Genomic DNA, 17,553 nt, shown 5'->3' on the forward strand with positions numbered 1-17,553 from the left:
AAGTTGTTTTGAGATGTTTTCCTGAGGTGTCCTCACTTTTCCTACTTTGTAAAATGTATCTGACTCCGTTTTTGATGTTTTATCTGTTTCTTGTATCCCATTTCCATTTCTCTTGGCCTTTGCCCTCTGTCTTGCCCTTTGTCTGAAGGACGACCGAATGAATCCTACTTAAATTCAAAAGAGATTAAGCCCTCTGAGCAATGCCGAGTCTCTGTCTGCCAGAAATGTTTGTTCAATACTCCTATAGAAAATAATGTCAGTTCTAATCTGCCTGTTGTGTTTTTCTCATTTCTCTTTTTTTTTCTCCTAAACACTCAAACATGTTCAGCATGTAGCCTATGTAATACCGTTTGATTGCCACTAAATGACTGTTTCCATTTGTAAGGTAGCAAGATAACAGTATAGTCATCACTGGAATGTTCACAACATTTGTATTAATGCTGAAATCGCAGATTCATAGGCCTTGGACCTACCAGCTATAAATAGATCTTTGTTTGATATTTTTCTTCCCTGTTGAGCAAGTTGAAAGTATTATTTTTCTTAAACTCACGCATTGATTAGATCATGTAACTGTAGATTCAATCAATAATGCTAATCGTGCTTATTGCTTCTCGCTGTGGGGGATTAATTGGAACAGCTCATAGGAACAGATTCTGAATGTACTGTCTAATGCTCCTGTGAATTTGCAAATGGTTTCCATAACCAGATTTTGAGAGTAAGCCTTTTAAAGCCTGAAGTAACTGTTTTCAAAATGTTGTGTAAGCTCTTAGTTTCATGGGTTTTGCTTTCTCCTGCTCTCAATCACTGCACTTATAAATATCCACACAGAGAGTCTTGCGCAACTCCATCGTAAGTCATCCTGGTCTGCTGATGACAGGCAATAAAATTCAGCCCAGACTGCAAACAGAGAGAAGTCTGAGGAACACCTAATATTTTGGACTGTGCAAAGCTGAATGGCCTACAGCTGTTTGAATGTCAGTACTTAGTATGCAGAATTTCAGTGAAGATGTGTTTTCTTGGTAGGAAGCTTATTTTTGTTTAATTTTTCTGTTAGGAAATACCTAAAGTAGTTTATTCTCATTCAGGCTGCTTTTTCCAATGAACACTGCCATTGTTTTATGTGGTTATAGGCTTGTTATTTTCAAATTTGACAACAGTTGCCCCTTTCCTCTGCTCCACCATTTCCTCTTCCCTCCTTTCTGCTGTCACTAACCCATGATATGTCACATTTAACAACCTTGTCCTTTAGTTTAGTCATGCAGGAGTGTTGTACTTAGTGTCTGGCATTCCAATGGATTTTGCGTTGACACAGTTAAGCAATCTGGGCATTGACTTTTCAGAATGCTTGGACCTGCTTGGGATCTGGTAAATCAAAGTGTGAATAAAACACCCAAAGCGCTGCATCGATTGAATTGGCTGTGAGCAACTTCATTAAAAACCATTTCAGAGATCTAGCTTGAATAAACAGTTCTAAACAGCAGGCCACACCCACGATGTTAGAGCCAGTGTGTCCAGTTCCTCATAAGCTCCTAGCTCCTATGCTTTGAATGTGTCTTAAAGTGTGTGTAGACATGCACATCCTCAACAATGGAGCTGTGCAGCCCAGATTAATGACTTTTCCTCATGCCCTCTAACAAATGGTGCTAGAGGGCAAGACAAGCAATCAAGCAGCTCTGCAAGTGAACAGATTAATGTTTTCTTTTTATAAATCCTATTTTTCTTTTTCTCTCATACCTACACACCCACATACTTTTTTCCCATTACTCATTGGGGACTTCCATTCATTTCATTTCCTTTCATTTTCAAGACCTAACCTGACCTTAACCATAACCACTACTTTCTTATCTTAACTTATCCTAACCTCAACCTATGTTTAAACCAAGTTGTCAACCTCAAATTCAGTGATTTACACCAAGTCCCCATGCTGTGATGGTGTAAACTGGTTTCAGCCCTCACAATATGAGTAATACACACACATTCTCTAGCCATAGTGAGGTAGTCAGATTTCATTTAACACAGATCTGCTAATAACACGGTTCTCCTCTCACTTCTTAGACTGGCGTGGGGGGGGGCATCATGTTCAATTCGAAGAATACACTTGATATGCCAAAAATAACACAGAATGGCACATTACACATCAGTGTATATCATATGTTGGACTGATGCATTATAGTGTACATCACATTTAATGCTGCAGCTGGTAAAGATGGAGCTAATGTTAGCAACCTTATAATTCAAATTACTGGTGTGTAGCTTGTGAATTTCCTACTGGGAATCATTAAAGTCATAATTATACAGTAACTAAAGTTGTCAAATACATGTTGTCCAGTAAAGAGTACAATATTTACATGTGAAATATAGTAAAGCTGATGAAAGTACAGACATCTCAAAGTTGTACTTAAGCTCAAGTACTTGAATAAATATGGTTGGCTACTTTTGCTACCACTTAAAAAAAGGGAGTGACTGAGATGCCAAACAAAGAGAGCCATAGAAAGCTAAGGAGAAAGTGAAGAAAGACAGTTTCTCTGTCAACTTGGATGAACAAAGGTGATCTAATCTAAGACTGATAGGGTGCAAAAAGGTGTGGCCATCATATTTGGGCCAATTAATTTAAGAGTTAATTAGTAATAAGGGAAATTGGTATAATAGGTGCCTTGTACACTAACTAATATCAAAAAGGCCATACTGGATTTGATTAATCTCTCCAGTAAAGATAGCTGGGTCAAGAGAGAAATAAAATACCAGTGTATCTCATATTCACAACTGCGAGTGTGAAAGACACTAACTTTACGATGTCTACCGAGGAGATAATGATCGGTCATAAAAAGATGATTAAAGTCTTAAACGTAGCCTGTATGGTTGTGAAAAGGTGTTTCGGACGAAAGGTGTTTGTGAGCTGAGTAGTGTCTGAACAGGAGCAGACACACACTCCTGGACTCCTCTGACTGTTGCCAAGAAAACATGGAAATTTCCGGCCTGAGGAGAGGTAGGAAAGTATCCCTGCAGAGCCTTGATAGTTGCCCAAATAAACCCAAGAGCTTTCATAGGTGGTTCCAGGGCATGGGAATAATTTCACAGTCTGGTCATTTTCACACTCCTCTGTGGCCTGCATCTCCAGCCACACTTTGTTTTCACCCAGAGATGCAAATGTTCACATTTTGCCTTGTTGTGTTGTTGATATGCAGTAGAGAGTGATGTAGCCCCTCCAAGCTTGACGTTTTTTTGTGGGGTTTGTCTTGGTGGTGATTTATGCAGAGGACAAGGCTGATCTCCAGTCTCCTGCCTAACAGCATTTGTTTTTCCTTGCTCCTGTCCAATCTGCCCTAATCCGGTTTGAACCAAGAATCAACAGCATGGTCACAATATATGCACTATTCTAGCTTGTGTTTAGACTGTGTTTCCTTCACCATAATTACACCATGAATGGAAGGAGCAAGGGCAGAGAGAGAGACAGAGAGAGAGAGAGAGAGAGGAAGGAAGACGGATGGAGGCAAACTAGACAATAATAACGGTAGCATCGTAAAATTTGTGACCGTCATCGCCTTCAGATTTCTACAACTAAAATCAGAGCTTGCAGTATGACTTTCAGAAGAGTCCATTTGCTGTCCATTCCACAGACTTTGAAATTGCCCTGTCTAGAAAGTCTAACATTAAAAATTTAATTTGACTTCCTTTAAGTATGTAGTGTTTCTATACTAATTCATCACTTTATGCTCTGTTTCCTGTCAGTCTTATTATGGGTCTACATTGTCCCAATATTTATCTTTTATTTATTTTTCAATACAAAGTATCCATTTAAACATCTGTTAACATATGGCACCCATTGTTCAATTACAGGAAATGACAAGGTGTTGATTGTAGTAAACTAACTAGAACTTAGAAAGTGACAACAGTATTGTCATTTAAAGCAGTCGGATTAAAATAGAGAAACATGGAGGTGATAACTGTCTCTGGTTTCACTTCAGTTTTCTTTAATTGGGGGTTCATGTCTGCTCCCTTAAATTTGATCAGATGCACCAAAGGGGATTTCAGGCGCCAAGCATGAATAAGGTGGATTTGTGATACCGCAACGGTACGTTCACATATAGAAATTCCAAATACTGGACCAGCAACAGCTGCCATTCATTGTGAATAAGACCAGACGTTGCAGCCCTGCACCTCCTGCCTAGCTCAACAGATCCAAGAAGTGCCCAGCTTACACTGTAGTGTACGTTGAGGAACACTGAACTTTATGCAAATATCCTCTGATACGGTGTGAGCGGCAGTGAGACGAGAGCCAATCACGATTACTGATTCCAGTGCAAATCGAACAGAGATGTTAACTACTCGGCTCCATATGTGAAGGAATTTTAAAGTAAATGGAAGAAAAACTACAGATTCACTGAAGGCCAGATAAAATCAGATAAGCCTCTGAAGCCTCACCGGCTCAATGCAGGGCTCCGTTTACTGTCCAGACAGCATTACCAAGGTAAACCCTATTTAGCTCCTGCCCTGTCTGCTGATGTTTAAGATTAATAAAGATAAAAAAAATATGATGTAATTAGTTACGTGACTACATTATCCATCAATGGAACAGCTGGTGGTAAAACAATATCAGCTAAAGGTCCACTTTCTCATTCACATTGGTTGAATTTACTCAGGACTTGTAGATGTTTAAACTTGGATGCTGCATAGCTAATCAATGCATGACCATTCATTCACAAATACTTCACTATTTTATAGCATTCCCAAGTGAGAAATTTAAGATTTTGCACCAGTCAGTAAATTGAATCTGCCTATGTCATGTGTGTTTGTCCATGAACCTGAAACTGAAGAGGATGCAGAGAAAACCACTTCAGTAATGACAGTCCCCGTATTAAAAAAAGCAAAAACTTGCAGTTTAGTTGAGTGTCAGGATTTTTAATATCCTCTTAGATGTCTCACTGAGAAGCAGTTCTCTGTCTCCACAGCTGTCTGGAGGTAGGCGTTCAGTTTATCATCATCATCATCATCTCTCTAGTGTTTCCATGATATGCTCTTATTGCCTCCATTCATTTATTAACTGTTCCGTTGCTGGCGTGAGAAAGGGGCCATTTTCCTTTCTCCGTTCTCAGTGGTGTCACTGCCTCCTCCTCGAGGATGTTGAAACACTGATAATTTGGAGGGAGATGAATGTCTTTTATAGGCTCAGGGCCAGAGGGTCTGACAGGATATTTAATATTTAAAGTTGTGGTCTGTATTCCTCCCCCCTCCCCCAGTGTCCAGTATAGTCTGACAGGGCCAAAGTACAAGTATACAAGTACTTGGGCCACTTCATTAAATTAAAGGAACACACACTCCCACCACTAAAATGCATAAAACAAGATTAGAATTTGCTATCAAATTTGTTTAAGTGGTGTTTTACACAGATACACGACTACTGACTGCATGAACGTTATTTTCTGATACTGTAAATAGATGGTTATGCAAAAAGGTTTTTCATGTGCATACACTTGAGAAATATAATAGAAGTAATTTGTCATAATCTTTTAATATTTATGATATACACCGTATTTGTACATGGTCATAAAATGCTGTTGTGGCCTTTAAATAGAAAATATGATTTCATATGTGCTGTTCAGCCTGCAAATAAAAACAATTATTAACAGCTTTGACAGGGTACAGTACACTACGAAATCTGTGTCAAAGTCTGAATGTGCTGTCTTGAAATATCTCCTAACATTAGGCTCCAAAAACAAATTTGCTTGTACTCAATACACAAGCGATCCTTGGAACACCAGGCACCCACAAATGCTGTTTAGTTTAGTGCACTCACTGTGATATATGAGCATCACTTCAACAACCTGATTTGGTTTTGTTTACAGTGGAACTTCTAAGCAAATCTGGACATTCGACTTCCATCACAGTCTCATGTAGTTTATATCGACTCTAAGACAAGTGATTATACAAGTTATCATGGCAGGAATCTGTACAGCACTGCATGCTGTATTATTAATGATAGGAGTTATAATGACAGCATTATAGTATTTGGATTTGTGTGTGTGCGTGTGTGTGTGTGTGTGTGTGTGTGTGTGTGTGAGAGAGAGGGAGAGAGAGATAACCACAGTCCCACCCTCGTCTAAGCAGAGACCGACACAGGGAGAAATGCAAAGGGATTGGTCTGTTATGCCGGGTGACAGATAAGGGGTGTACTGCTGGCTAGGTTCTGTCAGTGGAAACTCAGCTTTAGTTTAATTAACCTTTTTCACTGGTTTCCCTTAACATTCACAGAACTAACAGGCAGCTCATTTGATTGTGAGTCTCAAGAGATGACATGTCCTTGTGATTCTGGAGCATCAAACCGTGTTTATAGCCCAAAGTGGTTTGGATACGGATGTTGGGTAGAACTGAAAGAGTAATGTAAAATAAAATAAAAAAAAAAACAAACAACAAAAATACTTCTTGGCTGATTTCTCTGGTTTGCTCCACCATCTCATGACTCTAAGGAAAAACAACAAGTGTTCTGATAAGGAAGTTTGTTTTCAGGCAGAACGCCCTATCTTGTTAGCTTCTCTATACAGAAGAGGGGAAAAAAGCTTAGACTGCAGTGCATCATCCTTGTAAAAACATTGTTATTGGAGGGGACTAGGAAAGTTTGTGAGTGAAGTTGCTAAAGCTGAAAATAAATCTTGTTGTGAGGCTTTAAGCGACAGTGGGGTAATTAAGTAGGTACTGGTAGTTGTTAGCCAGTTTGCTCAGGCATGAACATTAATAATATTCCAGATGCACTGATCCAGAATGTTAGCATTTATAGGGCTCATGGAAATCTCGCCACTGTGGGACAACATATTCTACAGACTTGCAACTAATAAAACTGTAGCTTAAACTCAGCAGATTTGATGCATCGTCAAACATTCTATATCTATATCTATAGCTATATCCTGAAGAAAACTTACTGAAATATCATTTTTCATGAATAACTTTCAAACTAATAATGATAATAATGTGATTTCAAATGCCAGGGGTAGGTTGTCATAGTCAAGGAATCATATTACTAAGGCCAAGCTATCATGGGAATATTACTTGTAGGTGTTATTAGCATTATGGGGATCGTGAGCTGTCTTGGTAGAGGTTTGTGCTCTATTATAATTTTCTTTAACATATTCATCTGTCTCATCTGTCATCTGTTTTTAATAGTGTTACATTTGCATGTGATAAATTTAGTATTTAACTTCTTAAAGTGGAGTTTAAGTAGAGGAAAAGGTGAAGTCAGGACTAAGTGAACAGATGCACAAACTTATTGGAGGATATTTCATTGGGTAAAGCCAGGAAAAAGCCTGTTATTGTGTGCCACCTGTAGATTTATACCAACATCCAAACCATGTTCAACTTGGGTTTGCCAGCAATGGGCTGACCTGTGTGTGGCTCACATTGCATACGTAATGACCCACAATTTCCCCACGCTTAGCTGCTTCCATAAGCATACAGGTGGTGCATCATGATCTTCTCTGTTGGCAGGTAGTTAATTGCTTGTGCAGTGTTAGCATTCTCTTTCTGAAGAACATGGTTGCAAGCACTGCTCTGATCCTGAGGTGGAATGTCCACACAGGTTATTCCAAATAGAATAATCCTTATTTGCTGATGTTACACCTGTGAATTTTTTGTTAAAGTGGAATATTTGTATGTGATCCTGCATACGTAGTTAATGACTTATAGAGCAGTCGGACACCACAGAGGGAATCATGGCTTTTGCTCTGTGTCTATCCTGTATTATTTTGCCCGAACAAAGCTGATCTTTGTTTGTGCTTGGTCCCAAGGCTACAGATTGCATATGAGGATCAAGAGAGAGAAAGAGAGGGCTTTTTGTCCCCAGACTGAATAGCCATTACACTCACAGCCCACATTAAAGAGACACGACTCCTGTCTAACAGCCTTTCCCTCTCCAGGGAGTTCAGAGCCTGGGGACTTGCACAAGGAGTAGCATGTGTATAGAGTGCACAATAATGGGTGAATTATGAACATGAAGAATAGAACCCAATGCTTACCTATGTTTACATTATAAATGTATATGTGTTGTGTACTTACAATTCATGCGCTGTTAAATAAATTGGTGGTAGAAATACTAAACCAGAACATAGAAAGAGGGAGTGATCAGGAGCGGGGAAACACAGCTGAGGGGCTAGTGCTGGGGCAGTGTAGATGCCTGCTATAGCAATCTGGCTGTGGAGTGAGCAAGGAAGTGAGCTAAAGGGACAGGGACAGAAGACATTATGTAATACATTGTAGATGAGGCAGTATGATGGGGGACAAAGGGGCTGCAGGATGGAGAGCTCTATTAATAGTGGATGGAATAGCTGTCAGGGATCTACAGTGGGCAGACCATCATCACCAGCCCGGTCACTTCTAATAGCCTCAGCTGTCACAAGGTTGCCTCATTATACAGGAATATCCAGTTTGACTACATCACACCATTCCCTGCACTGTTTATTTAACGTCATATGTGTGCATATGATATGCTTTAGGATGACACACAGGGCCTGAATCTACATAAAGAGAGCACATTCACATTTCCTCAGGTCAAGTCCTTACAGCCTTAAACAGGCTGAAAGTAAAAAAGGAAGTCAATGCATATCAGAGCCTGTGACAGAAAAATGTATGGTTAACAATGCGCTTGTGGTTTTGTATTCCTCTTTCTCTTTCCGCCTCCCTGACATACTCTCTCTCTCTGAGTGTGTGAGGATGAGTGATGTGAGCATATGTTTTAAGGATGAATTCATGAAATGCTTTACTTAAGGAAAACTTTTATCTCATGACTGGAAAAATTGCCCCTATTTTTAGTGTGCTTATCTACCGTCATGTGTGTTTGCATTTGTTTGTGTTTGAGAGAGATAAGAGAGAAACAGACACAGAGAAAGCAACAGAAAAAATGCGATCAGTGTGTCTAGAATGTGTATCCTACCACGACTCGCACAGAGTGGTGTTTGAAGGTTTTGTTTACATGTGTTTGCATGACAGTGTTTTAACTGCCAAGGTTGTAAATCACTCTTCATGCCAATCGGAGGCGCACACAGCTGCTTTGGAAAAAGCCGGCACACATGCATATGCATAGAGTAAATACAGAGACGGACGGATACACCCTGGTACCTGTTCTGGGGATCATGTTGATCGTATCGAATGGATAAGTGCTATTTAAAGTAAACACCACTGGAACTGAGGGAGAGCCAGAGATTATTGTTGTCAGTGTACAACCTCAGTAAAAAGTAGACGTTACCACCAGGAGTGGGCCAGGCTGACGGAGCATAGTGTGTGGGCCCTCCTCCCCAGTCACTGGACAATAGGATCATTAATATGATCCATAAACCTAGTGTAGAATTTACCAGACTTATGTCTACCTAATCCTTGTGAATGTTGGTCCTGGTTTAGCAAGAAACATTTGTGCAGATGATACATCCGTCACTATAAATAACAATACAATCGAAATGAATATGAGTTCTATGTTTCTGAAGCCCATAGTTGAAAAGGAAGTCATAGAGATAGTGAACAAATGTGGTAATAAATCATCCAGTGATAGTGATGGTATCACTATGACAATGGTTAAATGGGCAATTGAGGGGATATGTAAACCATTAACCCATGTTTTTAACATGTCGTTTCGACTCGGTCAGTTCCCCAATAATATGAAAATAGCAAAGGTTATTCCATTGTATAAATCTGGGGATAAGTACAACTTCACAAATTATAGACCGATTTCTCTGTTGTCACAATTTTCAAAAATCTTGGAAAAACTCTTTAATAACAGATACCATATCCTAGCCCACAACATTTGATTATGAATCAGAACCTCTGCAGATAGGAAATCTGAATCTTGCTGAACTTGACAGTTCATTCTTTGACCTAGATTGTGTAAAATCATGGTTGAATAACATGAAAAACTGATAAAATCACACCTGATATTAATATGGTGCCCTGGTATTTGGGGTAGTATCTCCATCAGTGATGTAGACTGTTCTCTTTGTGTTCAAAAGGAGAGACATCATGTTCCCTTAATATGAAAGTACAGCCTATTTTAACATTATCAGATGATGAAGATCAATCTCCTATCGGTACCTTCTGCTGCCTGCTCCATTCAGGAGAGTTTCCACACCCTTGCTGCTATGTAACAAGCAACATTCTAACATAGCCAAATGGAACACAGCCAAACAAACAGAGACTGACACACCCCAACGCCCAATTTCTTTTGGAATATGACTAAAACTAAGAAATATATTTTACCTTTAAAAAACATGATTTCAGCTCTCTAGATGCACATTTATCAAAGCTGCATTCAAATGCTTATGCCTCATAAAACATAACAAAATTACATCATATATAGCTACTAAATATTGAAAAGTGTGGTAAGATGTGGCCAGCAGATGATCCGACTTTAAATTAAGTCTTTGCTTTCCTTTCTGCTCACTGTAGTTAGACATGAGTACAAAAACATAAAAATCAGCAGGAGAAATTTTGCTGGGCAGCACCTCCCAAACATGTATTGATAGGTCAACACAAGATTGCCTGCAGAACCCTCCCTTAGAACAACCCATCACTGTCTGTCCTTCCTGAATTCAGATTTATAGGTTCAAAACTACCCACAGCTTTACTAATATAACCCATATTAACATTTCCCCCCATGGTGTCATCCTCCCAGAACGAGGGTTTGATTGGGTTTAATCATTTGCTGTAAGAGGAGTGCTCACAGGCTTCCATGTTCAAATGTGTTAGCAGATGACAGACAGTGGGTGTAAATGGAAATAGCAATGTGGAGACTAAAGTTAATGGGAGCCACATTGATCTGACATGACAAAAACAACGTAGCAGGACAAAGATACACATAATCAGTAGGTCAGATCCAAACTGAAACCTTCAGTGTACAGTGGGAGATGTGTCTTTTCCACACTGATGGAATTTTGAAGTGTTGACAACAAAACTCCATATCCCTCTCTGTTTCTTTCAGCCAAGCTGAGATCTCTGATCCCAAAAATATTTTAGATAATCATGCAGTAAACTGCTTCAAAATACATGACCTCATGTTATAGCAGGTGTTTTGATGACAAAGGTAGAGTTTCCCTGATCATGTTTCTACCTGCAGTCATTGTTTTCACATTCCAGCAACAGAGTTCTCGTTAAACTTTCCCACCCTTCCTTAAACTTACAGTGGTGTGAAAACGTGTTTGCCCCCTTACTGATTTCTTATCTTTTTGCATGTTTGTCATACTGTAATGTTTCAGATCATCAAACAAATTTAAATATTAGTCAACGATAACACAAGTAAACACATCATGCAGTTTTTAAATGAAGGTTTTTATTATTAAGGGAAAACAAAATCCAAAACTACAAAGCCCTGTGTGAATAAGTGTTTGCCCCCTAAACCTAATAACTGGTTGGGCCACCCTTAGCAGCAACAACTGCAATCAAGCGTTTTCGATAACTTGCCATGAGTCTTTTACAGCGCTGTGGAGGAATTTTGGCCCACTCATCTTTGCAGAATTGTTGTAAGTCAGCCACATTGGAGGGTTTTCGGGCATGAACTGCCTTTTTAAGGTCATGCCACAGCATCTCAATTGGATTCAGGTCAGGACTTTGACTAGGCCACTCCAAAGTCTTCATTTTGTTTTTCTTCAGCCATTCAGAAGTGGACTTGCTGGTGTGCTTTGGATCATTGTCCTGCTGCAGAACCCAAGTTCGCTTCAGCTTGAGGTCACAAACGGATGGCCGGACATTCTCCTTCAGGATATTTTGGTACACAGCAGAATTCATGGTTCCATTTATCACAGCAAGTCTTCCAGGGCCTGAAGCAGCAAAACAGCCCCAGACCATCCCACTACCACCACCATATTTTACTGTTGGTATGATGTTCTTTTTCTGAAATGCGGTGTTACTTTTACGCCACACATAATGGGACACACACCTTCCAAAAAGTTCAACTTTTGTCTCGTCTGTCCACAGAGTATTATCCCAAAAGTCTTGGGGATCATCAAGATGTTTTCTGGCAAAACTGAGACGAGCCTTTATGTTCTTTTTGCTCAGCAGTGGTTTTCGTCTTGGAACTCTGCCATGCAAACCATTTTTGCCCAGTCTCTTTCTTATGGTGGAGTCATGAACACTCAGCTTAACTGAGGCAAGTGAGGCCTGCAGTTCTTTGGATGTTGTTGTGGGGTCTTTTGTGACCTCTTGGATGAGTTGTCGCTGCGCTCTTGGGGTAATTTTGGTCGGCTGGCCACTCCTGGGAAGGTTCTCCACTGTTCCATGTTTTCGCCATTTGTGGATAATGGCTCTCACTGTGGTTCGCTGCAGTCCCCAAGCTTTAGAAATGGCTTTATAACCTTTTCCGGACTGATAGAGCTCCATTATTCTCTTTCTCATTTGTTTTTGAATTTCTTTGGATCTCGGCATGATGTCTAGCTTTTGAGGATCTTTTGGTCTACTTCACTTTGTCAGGCAGGTCCTATTTAAGTGATTTCTTGATTGCGAACAGGTGTGGCAAGAGAAATTGAACTCAGGTGCGATAAACCAGTGTTTTGACAGGGGGGCAAACACTTGTTCACACAGGGCTCTATAGTTTTGGATTTTGTTTTCCCTTAATAATAAAAACCTTCATTTAAAAACTGCATGATGTGTTTACTTGTGTTATCTTTGACTAATATATAAATTTGTTTGACGATCTGAAACATTACAGTGTGACAAACATGCAAAAAGATAAGAAATCAGTAAGGGGGCAAACACTTTTTCACACCACTGTATATTACTTGTGTGGTGTAGAAGAGAATTATTTATCTAGAGATATTGCTTAGGATTTAAAAGTTGTAAATGATGTCATGGGGTAGGACTAGATAAGTCTAACTTCTTCCTACTCCGTTCAAGCATGTACTAGGTATAAGTAAATTGATATTGGATTATTATTGTTGGATATGTGTGAAATTACATGTGTTGACATATCAACTGTTTTACATGCTTGAATGAATAAATCAAATCAATCAATCCTAAAACAACCAGAACACACGTTCAGTTTGTCATTGTAAACCCTATACAGCATAATATTACTGTAATGTTCCTCCTCATATATCTCTGTCAGCTGATGAGCTAAAACTCTTGTACTACTTAAAATAATACATTCTAGCATATAATTTCTAATATCTAATAATATATGTGGTGGAAGAAGTGCAAATATTTTTTACTTAAGTAAAAGTAAAGCTTGATTTATGGTTCTGTGTTGAACCTACATAGAGCCTACGCCGTAGGTTATGCAGGTGCCCTACGCCGTTGAGATTATACTTGTGCACCAGTGTATCTGTTTAACCCTGCAACTGCCAAAACGCCAGTGGACGGTGGCACTTTTATGCCACTGTGTTGCATTTCTTTGCCACTTACTATCAACGGTGACTGAAACTGACCGGGGCATGTTGGAGTTACAACTAATAGATATTGAACAGCAGTTACTTTTACTGAAATTACTGCAACACAGATGAGAGAGAACACGTTGGAGGAGATGGTCTGCACCACCATCGAACCAGCTGAAATAGAATGGGGGGGGGTGTGTTTCTCTGCTTGTGTGGCCACTGAGAGACATGAATGAGGAAACACCCACACCACACCCAGGTATTGGCCTTTAGCAGTTGTTTACTACTGAGAAACAAGAGGCCATACAAGATGATAATCCACACAATAATCCGCTAAACACCAATATCATCGACACATTTCACTGCCAAGGAGAGTGCACGCTGCGGGTCTCAGTTTATCACTAAACAAGATTTTACTATGCAGCACCATAAAATATCATCTTTGCTGTTAGCTATTTAACCCAAGTATGAATAACCACAGCAGTGTTGCCTTATGCCTTACACTGTTTCCAGTCACAAATCGTCCACACTAAACAGCTGTAGTTCCTAAATTTAACTAGTTTCAGGTTTGCTCTAAACAACAAACTAAATATGACTTAATGTCTGGTTTTAGATGTCAGGTCTTCTCAGTTTCATAGTGGGAAACTGCTAGAGGCTCTTAAAGTGTTGAATCATCCTGATACCAAATGGATAAGATATTTGTTTAGCCGGCTCAAAACAATGAAATCTGCGGCTGAAATCTCACTTGGTCTTTCTTTTTCCTTTTTCGGCTTCTAAAACTAGTTTCTTCCAAATGGTCCGTGTAATACATGTTTGTTTTTTCTCCAGTTAACAAAATAGCCCTCTAGTGTGTTGCCTGGGGCCTAAAGTGATAAGTCACAAAAATCTTGAGAATGAAACAATCACCTACTGTGCCTGTAGATTTAGATCGCTGCTGTAAAAATGTTAATAGTTTGCTCCTTTACAGACAGCAAAAGCTGTGTGTAACTGTGGGAAGTCATGTTCTGGTAAATCGAGTACTGGATGTGCCAAACAGGTGGGATGCACATGCAGAGAGGGAGAGTGGTCAGAATAAGTTAGACAAGAAAAACAGATGGAATATACAGTGTTTCCCCTAGGTTTACAGCTTTCTATAGGAAAGTGGCCTGCTTGTTGGCTTTCAAAGACAGTGTGTTGAGTAGCAGTGAGCTTGTACTGACTGTAATACGTGTTATACACCAGGCAGATCCTGGGGATTTCTACTGGGCTGGTAACTAGAGCAAAGGTGCTGTGTTAAATATAGAGGGCAGGTCCCGTCGTTTCCCCAACAACAGCAGAGAGCCCACAATAGCACTGGGTGGGGTTGGAGTGTAGTAAGGTGCCAAACAACAACAGTGTAGCATAGTATCAGCATTTCCATGATCCAAGTGTTCTCTTGAACCTAGTGTAGAAATCTACTGTATCTGAAGTCTCCTTCCAAGTGTATTCAAGTAATGAAAAGTTTACCTTGTCGTTCATCCAGCACAAATGCTCACTGGAGTCATTGTAACTTACTGCATCTTGGATGAAATGAACATTAATTGTACACAATACACAGACACACACACACGATGAGAAACATGTTACTATCTCCCTTCCTTCACTCTGAGCTTGCTGTTGCTACTTGTGTCTTAGCTCAAAGTGCTAGTCTCTGTCTACTGCATGTGTATGTGCCTGGGCCTGGCTTGTTGACTTAAGTTGGCCCATGTGTTGAGCTGCTGCCAGAGAGGAGGGTTCTTGGCTGAGTCAAGGCTAATACAAGTTTAGGGAGTAAGGGCTGGGTTTGTGTGTGGGTGTGAGAGAGTGGGTGTATGGTTTTGTCTGTGCATGTATTTAAGTGTGCCAAATGCTCCAACCAGAGGCATCCATAAATGCTCATCACACACACACAGGATTGTCAGTGACAGGACTTGGAAATTTGACAGTAAGAATGGTATGAATGGTGTAACTACATAAAACATGTTGGTTTACACCCAGTGTATGTACTGTATACACATGTTCATCTGCAAATGTAGGGGAGGACTGTTGTGTTTATCATGTCACCGTTAAATTTACTGCGTAAAGGTACCATAAATGCACCATGAACCCATAAACATCCAGATTTGGAGAGTTAAAACCCAAACACCCTTCCTCCCCATAAACAGTACAGACCAACTTTGCTAACAGTGGTCTCTCTTCTCTAGGTACCTCTTCTTCTGTGCTATATATTAATTGGATCTGGTCTGTGTTGGTATCTGTGTGTGTATGTGAGAGGGAGAGAGGGGCATCAAAGTTTGTATTAACTCTGGTATCAACTAATAGGCTAGCTCTCCTTCCAGTTTGTAGTTTGTTTCTAATCTCTCTCACTGATAAACACACACACCCTCAAAACATCACATATAGTGTATGTCACAGCTATGAGAATGCCACTTTCTCACACCATAGGCAGGGCCAAATGGGTCTTAACCAGGACCCCACAGTTTGAATTTTGTAAAATTGAAAGCACTGTTTCTTTAGAGTCACGCTGATAACATGTTGTCCACGTTGGCAACAAAATGAGAGAAACATCACAGAAGTGTTATTAATACAGAGTTCCATAAATCAAGCATGCCCCTGGTTGGCCCTGTTTAGGGCTGAAAACAAGTCTAATAGCTGAAACAGGGCATGGCTAATCTTGTTATCTCTAACTCTCATACAAACCGTGTATGTGTGTCACCAGCTTGTCCTCTGGGCCTGTCCTCGGTTTTAGCTCGGGTGTGGATATTATTCTTTGCATTTTTTGGTTCTCCCTATGTTGGTATTTTATAATTATTTTGCCAACTGCCCACATTGTACACAGAGCTCACAAAAATACCCACACAAGCAAACACACGCACACTTAACCTATGTTTTGAGAGTAAACCTTGCATCTTTTGTGTGAACATTGCTGATGGGTGTTCAAACTATCTCAGAGATATTCCTCCATATCTAGTGCATTCCTCTCCGATTTGTTTGCTCCACTTCCAACACTTTCCCATCAGCGTGGGAGCTGAGACCACTTCTGAACTTTTCCTGTGTCAGTAAAATGTTTTCAAGTCAAGTCACTACTAAGAAAATGTGTGTGCACAGGGATATGTGTGCTTGCTGATTTATAGCATAGTTCTCTACATGCCTGTGAACTCGGGAGTGAATTCTTTGCGGTGTGTGTGTGTGTGTGTGTGTGTGTGTGTGGACTGAGACTCAGAGGATCTCTGCCAGGGCTTAGGGCTTGGCTGAGAGAACGCTTCAAACCAGTTTACTCTGGTTGTGTAGTGGAGAAGTCCAGGGGCGGGACAAGGACCTCTTAAAGCTGCAGACCAAGCCTCTGTCTGCATATGTGTCAGTCTGCTTTTTATTAGTGCATCTATGATAGTGTGTTCATATGTTAACAGTTTACAGCATTTAGACATGTATTTGATGGATACTCAACTCTGCAACTCACTTTTTTGGGATTGTACACGAAAAGTGAAATCTGCTTTTGTGTGTCTTCAAGTGTGCACAAGCGTGTGGGAGAGTTCTTGGCCTTGCCTTGAATAATTTTTCCCAGTATTTCACGTTCAAGGAAGAAGCAAGAGCAGAGGTGAAGAGTGCAGAATAGAATAGATTGAGAGAAGAAGTCTGGTGAAGCAGAGACATTTGTGCTTCATTCCATGGTGACATAAATGATTGTGGTGCTCTGTCATATTTTTGTGCAAACATTGGATGCCAAGCACAATCTCTGGGAATGTGTGAATGTGTTTGTGTGTTCTGTATATATGTATATGTTTGCCAGTCCGAGTAGGCAGTATAAATAAGGTTTAAGCTGAGGGTAGACTGCTCAGCTTGGAGTGTGCTGAGCAGCAGCAAGAAGGGAGGGACAAGCATCTCTTCCCCCCTCTCTGTAAGCAAGGTTGCACAAGCTGCAGAAATGCACCACCAAAACCATTTGGTCTAGAGGCTTTTCATTACATCCTCATGTACATGCACATACTTAAACACACAAAACTGTAAATTGCACAAGACTTACCGTACATATAATAATGGATCTCTTTGTGCTCTGACTACTTGTTTGCTGCACCATTTTTTACTCTGGAGACCAGGCCAGACTTCTTATTTTAAAATAATTTTCCATTACTCTGACAAACCAGTCAGAGCAGCTAATTGTTACTTATGGCTAAAGGTTGATATGTTCAAACAGTATCCTGGGTAAGGACAAGAACACTGA

At 40.1% G+C, this 17,553-nt stretch overlaps 1 protein-coding gene across 3 annotated transcripts in view; it reads left to right on the forward strand.

The window, feature by feature from the left end:
- slc2a4rg (SLC2A4 regulator) overlaps positions 1-17,553 on the forward strand; it is a 36,214-nt gene that overhangs the window by 8,506 nt on the left and 10,155 nt on the right. The window lies entirely within an intron of this gene.

Source organism: Monopterus albus, unplaced genomic scaffold (genome assembly GCF_001952655.1).
Source record: "Monopterus albus unplaced genomic scaffold, M_albus_1.0 scaffold91.1, whole genome shotgun sequence".
Lineage (NCBI taxonomy): Eukaryota > Metazoa > Chordata > Actinopteri > Synbranchiformes > Synbranchidae > Monopterus > Monopterus albus.